This window comes from Erpetoichthys calabaricus, chromosome 3, assembly GCF_900747795.2.
Source record: "Erpetoichthys calabaricus chromosome 3, fErpCal1.3, whole genome shotgun sequence".
Classification (NCBI taxonomy): Eukaryota; Metazoa; Chordata; class Cladistia; order Polypteriformes; family Polypteridae; genus Erpetoichthys; species Erpetoichthys calabaricus.
Genome location: NC_041396.2, coordinates 174,713,070 through 174,728,759, shown reverse-complemented (window position 1 = coordinate 174,728,759; position 15,690 = coordinate 174,713,070). Strand labels below are relative to the sequence as shown.

Sequence of the window (15,690 nt, the reverse complement as noted above, 5' to 3'; positions counted from 1 at the left end):
AAATGTCCAAAGAAATGCAGGTTTGTTGAACTGGTGATGCCAAAATGACCCTAGTATATGCTTGATGTGTGTGTGTGTTCGCCCTGTGATGGACTGGCTCCCTGTCCAGGGTTTGTTCCTGCCTTGTGCCCTGTGCTAGCTGGGAAAGGCACCAGTGGCCACAAAAATATTGGCCAACAGGACATCACAAGGAACCTTCACAATTACAACATCCGATAACCTAAAAGCAATGGGAGAACTTGCAAGCTCCATAATGAAGGTAACCCACCTGAGGACGAATAGGGGATCCAAAAAACTTAATGAGATTGACACAACTTACTATGTCGATGTACTCGTTAAATAAATACATTAATATACAAGCAGAGAGCCTTTTATTTTTAGTTTCATTGTGCATTCCACTCTAGGGAGATCAGGTAAACAGTCCAACGTTTTTTCATAGTATTATTACTTTGAAGGGGCATAAACAAAACAATATGAAATAACCATAGTGGTCCAGTGGTTGTAGCTGCTGCTTCACAGCTTCTGAGTTCGAATCACAGGTCAGACATTGCCTGTTTGGAGTTTGTACATTTCCCCGTGTCTACATGAGTTTTTCCTCTAGCTGTTCTCATTTTCCTTATGGGTCATTCCAAAGACGAGCATGTTAGGCTAACTGACAACTCTATACTGTTTCAGTGAAAAAATGTGTCCTATAATAGCCATTCATCTTGTGTTCAGTGTGACTAGAATAGGTTCATCCCCCCTACACATACACACACACACACCGACATTGATAAGCAGATAGAGAAAAAATGAATAAGTAAACAAATAATATAAATTCAACAAATAGAAAATCAAATATAACTCTTTCTCTTCCCCAATAACTTAGCTTCCTACTTTGTTCTGTACCTACAGTCTTCTAAAATCAAATACAAAATATGAAATAAAAAATGGATTCAACATTAACCTCAAGTACATACTGGCATCTGACACCTTTACATTCCATTTTCATTAAAGAAAAGTAAACTTCAAAAGAAATTTACAACTTGGTAACGGCAGTACAAAAGACACAATGGGGATTTTACTTAAAAAGCTTCCCATTCCCGCCATAGGAGAGACAAGCAGCCATTAAAAGCCTCTCAAATGAAATACTTCAAATTCTCCAAAAGAGAAAAACCCTCAACTGGACAAAAACTCGCAGTTTTTCAAGACAAACAAGAAATTAGTTTGGACATTTCAGTCACTGCCCAAAAAATGAATGTCTTCAGAAAAGGCCAAGGATTAGCCTTGACATGGGTCCAAGATAAAATGCAAGGTCACCATAGGAATTTGAATGATGAGTGGGAACCTAATTTTAGCATTTAGGAGAAAACTATTTTAGCTCTGCAAATTACATGTTTATATTTCACACAGCAGTATTTTTCACTCAAATATTTATATAGTAACACTTCATTATTTGATAAACAAATAAAAAGTCATACCAAAATCACATCTCCAGCATGTATCATTTTAAACAAATATTCCAAACTTAACACATAATGTTATTAACCTCTTAGGGTCTAATGTGCTGCATGTTTACTGACATTTCTATAATATTTTTGGCTAACAAACAGAATTTTGGCTTACTGCCAACCTCCAAAAACAGACAGACCAACTGGCTCAGATTAAAGAGTGTAAAGAATATAATCGTACAAAATGAACATCTAGATAAATAAAAATCAAGCTCTGAAATTAGATAAATCATAAACTCAGTACCTACCCCATACCATACAATTTGCTCTCTAGACTTTGTGATTAAGACACCTCTGTCTTCCACTCCAATATGGAATAAAGGCTGCCAAATTTAAAATTTTGTATCAAAGATGGTAATTTTACTATGCAAAAACACCAAATGAGCAGCAATAAAACTAAGAAAGGAAATTGGAAGAAAACAAACTCTACTTGCCACACTATACCTAGAGTAGAGAACAGATTCAGATTTTTGTCTATCAAGCTGGGCTGTTTGCCCACTTGCCCACCAACCAAAACACCTTTTTTCAGGTACCATATATTCTTTTACACTCTACACCCAAGCTCTCTCCTCCTGTCTGCCATTGGAGACATTTTCTTAACTTGCCAATCCAGATCTAAGTTCAAGTGACTATAGACAGAAAGAAAGCATATTAGAGGCTACAGCCAAAGAGCTTTTCCTTATATTATGCTTCCACAGACAGAGCTCAACCTCAAATATATTGTGACTTGTACACAGTGCATGTCCACACAGACTATAGAATGTAAAACCATACTAACAACAGGCAACAAATAAGGATCACAAGTTATATACACAACATTAGGCAATATTATAATGTGTGTGTGTGAGTATATATATATATATATATATATATATATATATATATATATATATATAGTTGAAATAGTTTACTGTCTAATAATGCAAAGAGTATGCGACACGTGTTTCGCCATAATTCTGGGCTCATCAGGTGTACACACTCACTGCACTCCCTCTTAGGAATCGAACCTCGGGCGTCAGCGCTAGAGGCGAAGCCCCTAACGTTGCACCACGGCGTGTGGTTCGTTTATTTGACAGCATGTGGATCGGGGTAATTACATTCACGGCATTCGTAGTCTGAATCACAATCTGATTGTATGGGTGGTTACCTACCAGGTGACGCTTGTGGTTGGTCAGCAAGTCGGCTAACATCCGCCACGGTGCCCTCATTTCAGTTGCGAGAAGCAGATCATAGAATGGTTGAAATAGTTTACTGTCAAATAATGCAAAGAGTACGCGACACGTGTTTCACCCTAATTCTGGGCTCATCAGGCGTACACACTCACTGCACTCCCTCTCGGGAATCGAACCTCGGGCGTCAGCGCTAGAGGCGAAGCCCCTAACGTTGCGCCACGGCGTATGGTTCGTTTATTTGACAGCATGTAGATCAGGGTAATTATATTCACGGCATTCGTAGTCTGAATCACAATCTGATTGTATGGGTGGTTACCTACCAGGTAACGCTTGTGGTTGGTCAGCAAGTCGGCTAACATCCGCCACGGTGCCCTCCTTCAGTTGCGAGAGAGGGAGTGCTGTGAGTGTGTATGCCTGATGAGCCCAGAATTAGGGCGAAACACGTGTCGCGTACTCTTTGCATTATTTGACAGTAAACTATTTCAACCATTCTATGATCTGCTTTTCGCAACTGAAGGAGGGCACCGTGGCGGATATTAGCCGACTTGCTGACCAACCACAAGTGTTACCTGGTAGGTAACCACCCATACAATCAGATTGTGATTCAGACTATGAATGCCGTGAATATATATATATATATATATATATGTAAATACTTCTAAAGTCATTTATTGCCATGTATTCATAGTACAATTGAATTTGCACTGGTATCTCCTTAGAGCTGATGATAAAAATATAGAAAACAAATAAATAAAAAGTATGTATACATTTATACAATTATATACAGTATATATTTACAAGGATTATATGTATACACTGTAAAATAAACCCACATTAGGTAGTTGTCAATGCAAGCAGATGCTGAGTGTCCAGATAACCTGAACCTAACCTAATCTAGTGGTAGAAATGTTAATGGCCCTGTACCAATTGTCGAAATAGAGGCAGAAGACAAGTGAGTGGAGGATGCTTAAGGTCTTTAAAATGCTGTTTGCCTTTATAAAGTAACATGTGTTATACATATCCTGAACAGAAGGCAGCTGAATTCTAGTAATGTTCCCAGCTGACTTAACCACCCTCTGAAGTGCTTGGCAGTGCTGAGCAGAAGAGAAGTGGTCTGGCTGATGATTTAATATTTTTGTGACATGTGCTAGAGAAAAATCAGCAAGTGCTGCTACAAAACATAATAACAAACATAAAAAAAGTTCATAGAGGCTGCAGCAGGCCTTAAGTTGCAAACCTCTGAAGCTGCTTCAGCATCAAGACCATGACATTGTCTCACAAAAATAATCATGTTATATTTAACTGAAGAGTAGTTTTAGATAGTAAATTATGACATCTTCTTATGGAAATGTTATAGCCCATTTAATATGAGAGTGCTTTTTTTCTGCCTTTACATGCATACTCACGTTTATCCACTAAATAAATGTTTTAGTCCTAGATTCCGACTAAATGGCAAATTCACCCCTTGGACTGCAGGCCCTGAATGACACCACAGAGTCGGAGCAGTCACATAGGGGTCTGCAACAGCATCTCTGGAGCAAGTCTATAGCAAGACTCTATTGCAGCAGGTGCTGTATCTGGATGTTACACAACCGTTTAAGATGGACTCCACTGTACACATGAGGAGACTGAACATAGACAGAGGCTTCTGGGCTTTCCTCAGACATTTTAGGAAGTAAAGGTTATGGAGAGCCTTTATGACTATGGTTGAGACGTGTTGTGTCCACTTCAGCTCATCTGTGATAGACACTCTAAGAAATGTAAAGCTCCTGATCCTCACAACATCATGCCGTCCAGTGGACAAGGGAATGTGGTCTGTCTTCTGCTTCTTAAGGTCTATGACCAGCTCTTCGATTTTCCTGACATGAAGGGAGAGACTGTTGTCCTGGCATCACTTTGTCAGAGGACAAACCTATATTTTGTAAGCTGTTTCATTTGTCATGATGATCAAGCCTACAATGGTAGTGTCAAAAATACATTTAATGATGGAGATACAACTGTGTCTCGTCATGTAGTCATAGATAAACAAAGAGTACAGCAGATGCTCAGTACACAAAACTGTGAATGAAGTAATGCAGCTAGTCTGAATATGCTGGGGTCCAAAATTCAGTTGCTGAGGTTAGGACTAAGTCCCAAGTCTATAAGCTTGGTAATCTGTTTTGATGCTATAAGGCAAAATAGCTTATTTATTATCCAGGGGGCAAACCGTATGATGAGGAAGGGATATGGCATTCTTTGTGGAGTGGTTGTGAAAATAGGCAGACTGGAGGTGATCAAGTCTATTGGGAATATTCTGTTTAATGTGTCCCAGCACCAGTCTTGCAAAGCCTTTTCTTGCTGTGGCAGTGAGTGCCACTGCCCTGTAGTCATTAAAATGGTCTACCATTTGCCTTCTTTGATACAGGGCTAATGGTTGCCTATTCACTGAGCATGAATCAGAAATGCAAACCCTACATGCTCCACTTAGTACTCTGTATTTTGAAATACAAATTGACTTTATTTAAATGACAAAACATACTAAAAATAAGTAAAAAAGTAATTTATTTACAAAATCTAGTTTTCATGAGAAATGCTTAAAAGATGCTAATAATAATAATTCTTTAAATTTATACAGAGCTTTACTCCCTACTCAAAGATAAACTGTGCAACAGCTGCATTGATTAAAGTACATTGTATTTTTTGGAATAAATTTAAACAAAAGTAAACTCAAATTCATTCAGTTACAAAGACTTAGTAAAATGCTTCAAAAGACTCTAATTATGAAAGATGGTTATAAAAAACAAACAGATGTATTTCTGTAAAGAACATCCAAATACATTTTAATCAAAATTTGAGCAGAATGTTTTGAATATTTCTTATGTAGCCCTCGAATAAATATAATAAAATACATGAAATTAAGCAACTTAATATAAGGAAAATATTGCAGAATACAAAGATTCACTCCAAACCCCCAAGCTCTGAAGGCAGGTATTGCATCCTATAGTGCTGGTAGGTGATTGCAGGCTCACAGATGATAGTGCGCTTCGGGCTATTAGTTTTGAATCTTTATTGCAGTTGAAATTAGCTTTTTAAATATTTGACTTTGTATCATTTTAGTGAAAATGGATGCAACTGTAGCACAGAGTTAGCACTGCCATTTCACAGCTCATGGGACCAGGCTTGAATTCCTAGCCCAGTCACTTTATGTGTTGTTTTTCTCAGGGTACTCGCTGTATGAATGTGTGAGTGTGTGATAGTGTGCAGTGGGCCGGCACCTAACTTGAGTTCCTAACTTGAACTCATGCCACCATGTTGGCTCACCAAAACTATGCATTTGAACTAAACACTCCATTCTCACAATCACTAAATAAAAACGTTAAATGGTATCTGGAATTCACTTTTTGTAGTAGAAACACAAGGTAACCCTATAGCTTATTAAACATAATAAGGAATAATCCTGGAGAGTAACAATAATGTCACCAAAGATGCCTGGCCTCTTATATGTCACACAGCAATACTCCCACTTTCCAGTCAAGTCAGCAAGGGCAGCTCCCCATGAAAGTCAGAATTTCTTGGCCCTCCTTCCCACACAACTGCTATTGTGTGAACTTGAGCATGCCTCTTCCCTTACCTGTTCTTACATTCTAGTAACTTTAACAAGCTTTTCAATCTTTACCACAATGTTAATCATTCATTCATTTCCTGAACCCATTCATCCATCTTCTCAACTTTAAAAGTCTGATATATACTCATGGGCGGCCAGAACACATTTTTCCAGCTGCATCAGGTGCCAAAGCACAAACTTGGACTGGGCACCAGTCTGTTACAAGGGCACACTGCCTAACAAGCCCACGTTCACTCTCAGGAGTTACTATGAAATCCCAACATAACCAGCACTTCTTGGAGGAATTTTCCAAAATAATAAAACCTGGAGAAAAACCCATAAATACACAACAAAAATGTGCAAACTGTACAGTGTCTGGACCAGAATTTTCAACTTGCCACTTTCACGACTTGAACCTGCATTATTAAAAGGATACTCAATGCTGATGCCTATCAGCACCAGCTATTTTCCAAACTGAAAGAGAAAAAGTGGTTCATAAAATGGATGGATGTTTTTTGTATTTGTATTGTTGCCCCATGTATGTATTAAAGTACTTAAAGGTCGATTATTTAAGTCTCAACGTTTTAAACAGTAAGTTTGTTCCATGGCTGTGGAATCTGTGCCATCACAGCCCATTATGGACTCATGGTGTGGCACTGGGCAAATTACAGGTATTCAGAAAAGTAAATTACTAATGCAATGCACAGTAACATTTCTTGCAGGTGCTATGATTGACTTAAATATGCACTCATCAACATCTCATTGTCACCAACTGCGCAGCTGAGTGCCAAAACAGCTTGCAGAAAACCACATGTTCAAATAACAGACATAACCACATTATGACACCTTTGAGCAACGCACACTTCACCTGCCTTGCATATTCTGTAAATATGTAAATACAATATCGTGCAAGGTAATATTTAGCACTTTAAACACCGCAGGACTCGTAACTTCATTAAACGAATGTGAGAATGTTATTTTAAGTTAGTTTGGCAAATAGCTCGCTTCATAAAAATAAATGAAAATTAAAACGGTAAAGTATATAGCGCCTAACACATCCCATTACCACTCGACTATATATCACCATAAAGCATCAACACGAAGACGCGTGCACTTCACTAGATGATCTGTTTACAGTAACAACAAGGCCACCCGACTGTCGTGCGATGAAGCGCGACCTGCCACCACGAGACGTTCTCGAAATTATTAAAGCGGCAATCAAAGCACGTTTCCTAAATTTCGGACAAAGAACCGTTCAGCGCGCGCGCGCGTGCGTCGGGATTTTGGGGAGCGGTTCTTCGGACCTTCGCAGCGTTTGCGCAGAACCCGGACAGGTGGTGCTGAAAAAGGTGAGGGAGACTAAAGTGGAACTTACCTTTTTCCTCACGCTGCGGTCAAGACGAAAAGGGACTTTCGGCAGTAAAGAGCGTGGGAGTTAATAGTCTGACCATTCAAGCGCTGTGAAACTTGTGCCCGCGCGACTCCACTGGGAAAATAGAGAAAGAAAGAAAGAAAAAGTTAAGGCTTGACTTCAAAAGGTCTGCGTATTAAATATTCCGTGCCTACAATTGGCGACACCTTCTGGGCGACATATGAAATGAGAAGAGGAGGAAGCAAACAAAGTACAAACAAGTTTGGAAACAACCACGCAGTAATTGCGTAATGGAAAGCGGTGTGTGCCTACAGTTATATACGGTCGCACCGTAAACAACGCTTTTAACGTGTATATTTTAAGGTGTAGGTGTATCAGTGTGCAACTCGTTTCTTATAGTGCCCTGAACACGAATGCCGCGCAAAGCCTCACGGTTTAAATTGCTAAACCCTGAATCAGAACTCAGTTACATTCCTGACTGTGCGCCTTGTCACCTGAATGAAATATTTATGCATTTCCCGTTTTATTAGTGGAAATGGTGTTTTTCCAACATGTTTCACATAGTTTTTTATTTCAACAGTTTTGAATATTATTTGCTAACAAACTTTTTTCCCTTTCGTGATTTTTTTAGCTGCTGTGATCTGTCACTTTGCTGTTAACGGGTTTTTTTTATTATCATCTTGTCATTTTTGATGAGTATTCGTTTGATACGTTGTATCCATCTTTGACATCGGTGACGCCGATTCTTTTTAAATTAATTTTTCATCATGGGTCTGTGATTGATCTTTGTTAAATATTGATTACTACGGAGTTAAATCGTGACATATTCCTTCTCAGTGTATAGTGTTTGCTTCATAAAGTATTAACAGTTTATTTGCACGTTTCGGCCTCTGATGTACGGAAGCTTATTCCCGCCACTCAAAAAAATATATACAGTATCTATCTATCTATCTATCTATCTATCTATCTATCTATCTATCTATCTATCTATCTATCTATCTATCTATTGCATTATTTTACAAAAGAATTGCGTTATTTCGCAATAATAATTGTTCTGAGTGGCGGGAATACGCTTCCGTACTGATGTCGTTAGTTAGTATTTATTTAAAACGTACTCATTTCCCAATTTTTAATATCCATCCTTTTATTTTGTGAATGTGCCTGTTCACAACAGGCTCGGGTGACGCCGTAGACCGTCCCGTCCTAACAGCAGCAAAATCAAGGCAGGAACTAACCCAGTGCGTGATACTATCATTGAAGGGCACTCGATTATTAGCACAACCAAAGATAACCATTTTAAAATCACTAATTAGCAAGGCAAACTGGCAGCAAAACCAGTATTGATGAGTTAAAAGGTACGTGTCTTTTCTTTAGGATCATATGTGCAGTCTGGGGCGGCACGGTGGCGCAGTGGGTAGCGCTGCTGCCTCGCAGTTGGGTGATCTGGGGACCCGGGTTCGCTTCCCGGGTCCTCCCTGCGTGGAGTTTGCATGTTCTCCCCGTGTCTGCGTGGGTTTCCTCCGGGCGCTCCGGTTTCCTCCCACAGTCCAAAGACATGCAGGTTAGGTGGATTGGCGATTCTAAATTGGCCCTAGTGTGTGCTTGGTGTGTGGGTGTGTTTTTGTGTGTCCTGCGGTGGGTTGGCACCCTGCCCGGGATTGTTTCCTGCCTTGTGCCCTGTGTTGGCTGGGATTGACTCCAGCAGACCCCCGTGACCCTGTGTTTGGATTCAGCGGGTTGGAAAATGGATGGATGGATGTGCAGTCTGTCTCCATTGTCAGATATTTCTGTTGTTGGTGTCTCGCTATTAGTGAATTTGTTTCATTTTTGAATATTGCTGAATGAATGGTTTTCATCGTAAATGAACTTCGTTTTCTAGTAGTTATTTTAATTATAGTGCAAGTTTTCATGTATGCTTTTCTGCATTTTAAAAGTGTTAGCTTATTTAAGATTTACCTTTGCAAATCTTAATTCAGGGTCAATTGATTGTATTCAGTTTTGAAAATTGTCATCATTATTAATTTGTCTGTTTCATATGTTTTCTGTAATATCTTCGAGTTGTTGTTTGTAAACCTGTACCACACTCACCTTTAAATATACTCTTAGAAAAATCAAACTTGCTCATATACGTGATTATAAACATGTCTAATTGAAGCTATTAATAAAGGATAGTGAGGTTATGAACACATTTCAATAGTAACAAACTACCAGTACACAAGACGGACCCTTGTGTCCCAGGGGTTTATTGGTAACTTAAAGGAGGAGATGGTGAAGGAGGTTTGAATCAGAGCCCTTCTCTCTCCAGGCTGTATAAGGTAGAAAAAACTCTGAGCAGGCTGTGGTTGAGCCTTCAACTATGTTGGTCACCATCCTTTCACTTCTTACCATGAGATTGTTCTTTTCAATCCAACAAGTGTCCTTTATGGGGCACACAAAGGCACCAAGCCTCCTCACAAGTTGCCTGTTTGCATGTGTGCCAGGAAATGGTAAAATACTTAGTGGTGCAAAAGAATGTTTCTGGGCTTTCCATCTCTTACTTTTGTGCCTGTGTGACAAAGAATTCATTGAAGATGTGAAGTCTGCAAACAAAGCATTCAATGTAGCGGTCAGTCTATTCCATCCTCATTTATGCTTCTGATTACCTGGGTGTTAAAAAAGATATTTTTGAGATCTGCATAACATTGCTGGGTTCACTGTCCATGAAAAGATGTGGAACTCAGTAATATGGGAGGGTCTTGGCATAGTTCCACTTTTTTATGTCTTGAGTGAAGCCAGTTGAGTTGTTTTGGGCATTTAGTTAGAAAACCCTTTTGGTACCTCCCATTGGATGTACAGCGCATGTTTCACTGGGAGAAGACCCAGAACTAGGACAAGCTGGAGGGATTATACCTCTTGAACAGCCTGGGAACATCTTGGAATTCCCCAAGAGCTGAAATCTATTGTTGGAAATAGGACGGCCCTGTCTGTCCAGTTCAGCATGTTGACATCATAACCCTCACTTGAAAACATATATTGTAAAGGATGTATTCTAGCTTGTGTCTCTCTGTGTTGTGCACCTGATTGGTGTTCAGTGTGAATAACGCTACTCTGTATAAAATTATGACTTCAATGAATAATATTTTAAGGTCTTCTTAATTCTGGCAGCAGACATTTGCCATCATTCCACCTGAATACTAAAAGAGATTATAGACATGAAAATAAAATATTGGTGGTGTGTGTAAATAAATCCATCAAATAATTTAGGGTGGCACCAAAGGGAGTTCAGAAGAAGAAGCAACATGTTTTATGGATAAAACTATCTTTCCTAACACAAAGAGAAAGAGTAATAGAGATCACAATACATTTTGAAACACATTTAATTCATGCTGAGGTCTAAACATACAGTATTTAATATCTACTGTACTGAGATTGCTAACTTACACCTGGTTTTTGTGGTCTTTTTCCTGGTATTTTGGTTTCCTCACATAACCACAAGAACATGTATATTAGATTCATTGGTAACTGTAATTGGGTATGTATGTTTGAGTGTGGCCTGTGATATACTGGTATGTTTTTGATGTCTTTTTCTGCTTTGTGCCAAATGCTGAAGGGATAATTTCCAGAATAAGTGGCTTTAGAAAATAGATAAGTAGATGGATGTGAAGTTTACTAAAAAAAAGTCCTTTAATTTTAGATCCTGCCTAATCTAGTTCAGGGATACAGGAGTTGAAGCCCATCCTGCCCTTCACTGTGTACAATGCAGGACTCAATCTTGCATTGCATGCCAGTTCCACTGCAGGGCAAACTCATATACTTATACTGAATCACAACCGGCCAATTTAGAGTCAGCCATTAAATTAACACACATGATTTTGGGATGTGAGAGGAAAACCAGAATATCAGGAGAAATTCACACAGAAATAGGTAGGTGAGGCAAGCTAAACAGGGACTGTACATGGACATGTAGAATAATGTACATAACCTGGAAACATAAATTACAAGTAATTAGAGCACACTCTGCCTCAGATGAGATCAGCAGTGGAACAGTCCAGAGAGCTATACTGAGACCATCATTTATCCTTATTTATATGGTAATGGAGGACTCCGTGGGGGGTTACCCATCCATATCTGAGGCCAAGGTCGCCGAGGTAGTTAAAAAGCTCCAAGGTGGCGGGGCTGGGGTGGACGAGGTTCACCCTGGGTTTCTCAAGGCTCTGAATGTTGTGGGGCTGTCCTGGTTGACATGCCTCTGCAACATCGCATGGACATCGGGGGCAGTGCCTCTGGATTGGCAAACCGCGGTGGTGGTCCCCCTTTTTAAGAAGGGTGACCAGAGGATGTGCTCCAACTATAGGGGGATCACACTCCTAAGCCTCCCCGGTAAGGTCTATTCAGAGGTGGTGGAGAAGAGAGTTTGGTCGATGGTCGAATCTCGGATTCAAGAGGAACAATGTGGATTCCGTCCCGGCCGTAGAACACTGGACCAGCTCTACACCCTGGCCAGGATCCTGGAGGGGGCATGGGAGTTTGCCCAACCAGTCCACATGTGTTTTATGGATATGGAGAAGGCATTCGACCGTGTCCCTCGAAGCATCCTGTGGGGTGTGCTCCAAGAGTACGGGGTACAAGGCTTGTTGTTACGAGCCATTCAGTCCCTGTACATTAGGAGCAGGAGCTTGGTCCGCATTGCTGGTAATAAGTCGGACTTGTTTCCTGTTGAGGTTGGACTCCACCAGGGCTGCCCTTTGTCATTGATTCTGTTCATAAGTTTTATGGACAGAATTTCTAGGCTCAGCCAAGGAGCGGAGGGGTATGGTTCGGTGATCTCAGAATCTCGTCTCTGCTATTTGCGGATGACATGGTTCTGTTAGCTTCATCGGACAGTGACTTCCAGCTCTCACTGGAGCGGTTCGCAGCCGAGTGTGAAGCGGCGGGGATGAGAGTCAGCACCTCTAAATCCGAGGCCATGGTTCTCAGCCGGAAAAGGGTGGAACGCTCTCTCCGGGTTGGGAACACATTACTGCCTCAAGTGGAGGAGTTCAAGTATCTCGGGGTCTTGTTCACGAGTGAGGGAAGAATGGAGTGGGAGGTCGACAGACGTATCGGTGCGGCATCCACAGTAATGCGGGCTTTGCAACGGTCCATCGTGGTGAAGAGAGAGCTGAGCCAAAAGGTGAGGCTGTTGATCTACGTTCCTACCCTCACCTATGGCCACGAGCTTTGGGTAGTGACCGAAAGAGTAAGATCGCGGATACAAGTGGCCGAAATGAGTTTTCTCCGCAGGGTGGCTGGACTTTCCCTTGGAGATAGGGTGAGGAGTTCAGTTATCCAGGAGAGACTCGGTGTAGAGTCGCTGCTCCTCCGCATTGAGAGGAGTCAGTTGAGGTGGTTCGGGCAACTGGTCAGGATGCCCCCTGGACACCTCCCTAGGGGGGTGTTCCGGGCATGTCCCACTGGGAGAAGGCCATGGGGCAGACCCAGGACATGCTGGAGGAGGTGGCCGGGGAGAGGGAGGTCTGGGCTTCCCTGCTTAGGCCACTGCCCCTGCGACCTGACCTCGGATAAGTGGTGGATAATGGATGGATGGATGGATATATGAATGATTCAAAAATGGTTGGCATGTTCTCCCAATGTCTGTGATGATATATCTCCCGCCACATCCTAAAGAAAAACATATTTGAAAAGTTGGAAATTATAACCTAGTAACAGAGTGATAGCGGAGTACCTGCATGTGCTATCAAGCCACTGCAGATGGTGTGAATGCAGCGTCCTGTCTTGTATTTAACCAACTGAGATGGGTGCATGTCACTCCTGTCTTCAGGTCACTTCATTGGCTCCCTGTAGCAGCATGCATTAAGTTCAAATCCCTGACGCTTACCTACAGAATAGTCAATGGGTCAGCACCTGTGTATATGGAGACACTGGTGAGGTGAGATGCTCCTTCTTGCACACTCAGGTTTACCAGGGAACAACGTCTGGTGATGCCACCTCTGCATGGTATCAAGTCTCAATCCAGGCTCTTTTCCTGTGTAGTTCCTAGTTGGTGGGGCAAGCTGCCCATCTCCATAAGAACTGCTGGCTGCCTCAATGTATTTAGGAAGCAATTGAAAATGCTACCTGTTCTGTAATTATCTGTCTAATTGATTGGGAAAAAAAACTTTGCACTGTTATCTTTCATATTGTTGGTTGCTTTGTTGTTACATTAAGTTTAATTGCTTTATCGATTATTAATCTATGATTGTAAATTTATCATTTATTACATCTTTTACTTGTGGCAATCACCTTTTGTTACCTGGCCTACTACACTTACTGAACAAATTGGCCCTAGCCTAATGTTACTCAATTATGTTTGCCTGTTTCGTAAGTTGCTTTAGATAAAACTATCTGCCAAGCAAATAAATGTAAATGTAAATACCTAACCTCATATACGGGGAATGGGTGTATGTAGTAGTGTGCTCTGTAACCTCATGGTTAAAAAAAAAACAAAATAAAGTAATTTAAAAATTATATAAGTATTTATATAATTTGTTTATTACTTAGAAAATAAAAGGTAAATGAAAAGTGACACACATGTAAGAATATTACTTATACCAGTTGTGAGTGATGAATTGCAAAAACAACAAGTATATTAGCATTTATTTCAACAAAAAGTTGTCATCTCCCCCAGCAAAGTAAAGATGCAATTAAAAAGGGTAATAAAATGTCAGTCCATATCTTCAAGGCTTCAGTGACTGAGTTTATAGTCATTGGCTCTGTTGTAACATGAACAAGTTGTGCTGATATTTACTTCATTTCAGATTTTTTTGGTCCATTCTTTCAAGAAGAGAATATGGAAATAATCAAACATAAGTATTATGCAACACTTAGAGTGCATTTTGTGATAGGGTGCCAAAGATAATAAATGTTAGAATATTTTCTTTAGTGTGTAACATATCCCATACACACATTTAGAAGTGGTAATCAAATGAAGTTAAAATGCCTAATCTAAAGAAAAAAAACAACTTGTGCCTTACAAAAGTACTTGCTGTTTTCTGTCTAGTATGGGTGATTTGGCCATTTAACATGACATTATGGCAGCACTGTGTAGAAGGCAGATAAAAAAATCCTGTACATGGCATCAGGTCATCACTGGACACACATGCAGACCCAGTTTGGAATGGCCAAGCAACCTAACCAGGATATGTGGGAGGAAAAATGGAATATACACCGGAAAACTCACACAGACACTGGGTGAACATGTAAACTCCACGAAGAACAAACACATGCTTTAATGCCAGGACCCTGTCCTTTGATCTTTTGCTCACAAATAAATATTCTGTATTAGAAGGTCTGTCTGCTTATGCTCCATAAACGGAGCAACTTTGACCATTTTTTCTGTTTGCTATCCCGATCTGCCCACATTCAAAGCTCACTAGCTTGTTGTTAATGGCATTTCTAATACTTCACTCAATAGTCTCAAGAAATCAGCCATAAGCTTTGTATACAATTGAGATTAGAGGGTCAACCTAATAGGCTTAAGGCCACAATAAGGTGCTGTCATCTGTTGGACATGGTATATCATTAAAATCCCTAACAACAAAATACATGTTGAAGTGCCAGGAATCAACTTTCACTGTATTTAGTAATGACCTGCTGGATTACTTCTTTTTGCACTTTGGCAATCCATTTTACATCCAAACAAGCCATATATAATACACCATTTCTAAAACTCTTTCCTTATGTACTCTACACATGAATGATCCTATAAACCTATAACCATAAGTGTGCTAGTGCCCCCCAGTGGCACCCCGCTGCCTGCACAGTCATCCATTTATGTTTTCCATTTTACTGATCTTTAATAATTTTATAGCATATCTAAGGCTAAATCCTTATAGTTATCTAAATGTCTATTTTTACAGCAGGTATCTCTTTGTCAAATTCTCAATGTAATGAATCTTATAGATATTAGTATGGAAAGAACTGCTTATCTTGCAGCTATTACCTGGTTATGCATGAGTTCTGGGAGTTTGTAACACAGAGGTAACATACTGTACACTTGCTATCAAAATCCTGCATGACAGTGACTATGGTTAGTTATGTTATACGGTCTTGGTA

General features: G+C 40.2%; 2 protein-coding genes across 2 annotated transcripts in view; one reads left to right on the top strand and one right to left on the bottom strand.

Annotated features, from left to right (window-relative positions):
- Positions 1-7,788, bottom strand: part of ankrd6b (ankyrin repeat domain 6b) — a 153,163-nt gene extending 145,375 nt beyond the window's left edge. The window contains exon 1 of the mRNA XM_028797544.2: positions 7,621-7,788. The gene's annotated coding sequence lies outside the window, so the exon portion shown is untranslated. The remainder of the gene's footprint in view (positions 1-7,620) is intronic.
- Positions 1-15,690, top strand: part of rragd (ras-related GTP binding D) — a 212,862-nt gene that overhangs the window by 95,130 nt on the left and 102,042 nt on the right. The gene's annotated exons all lie outside the window — the stretch shown is intronic.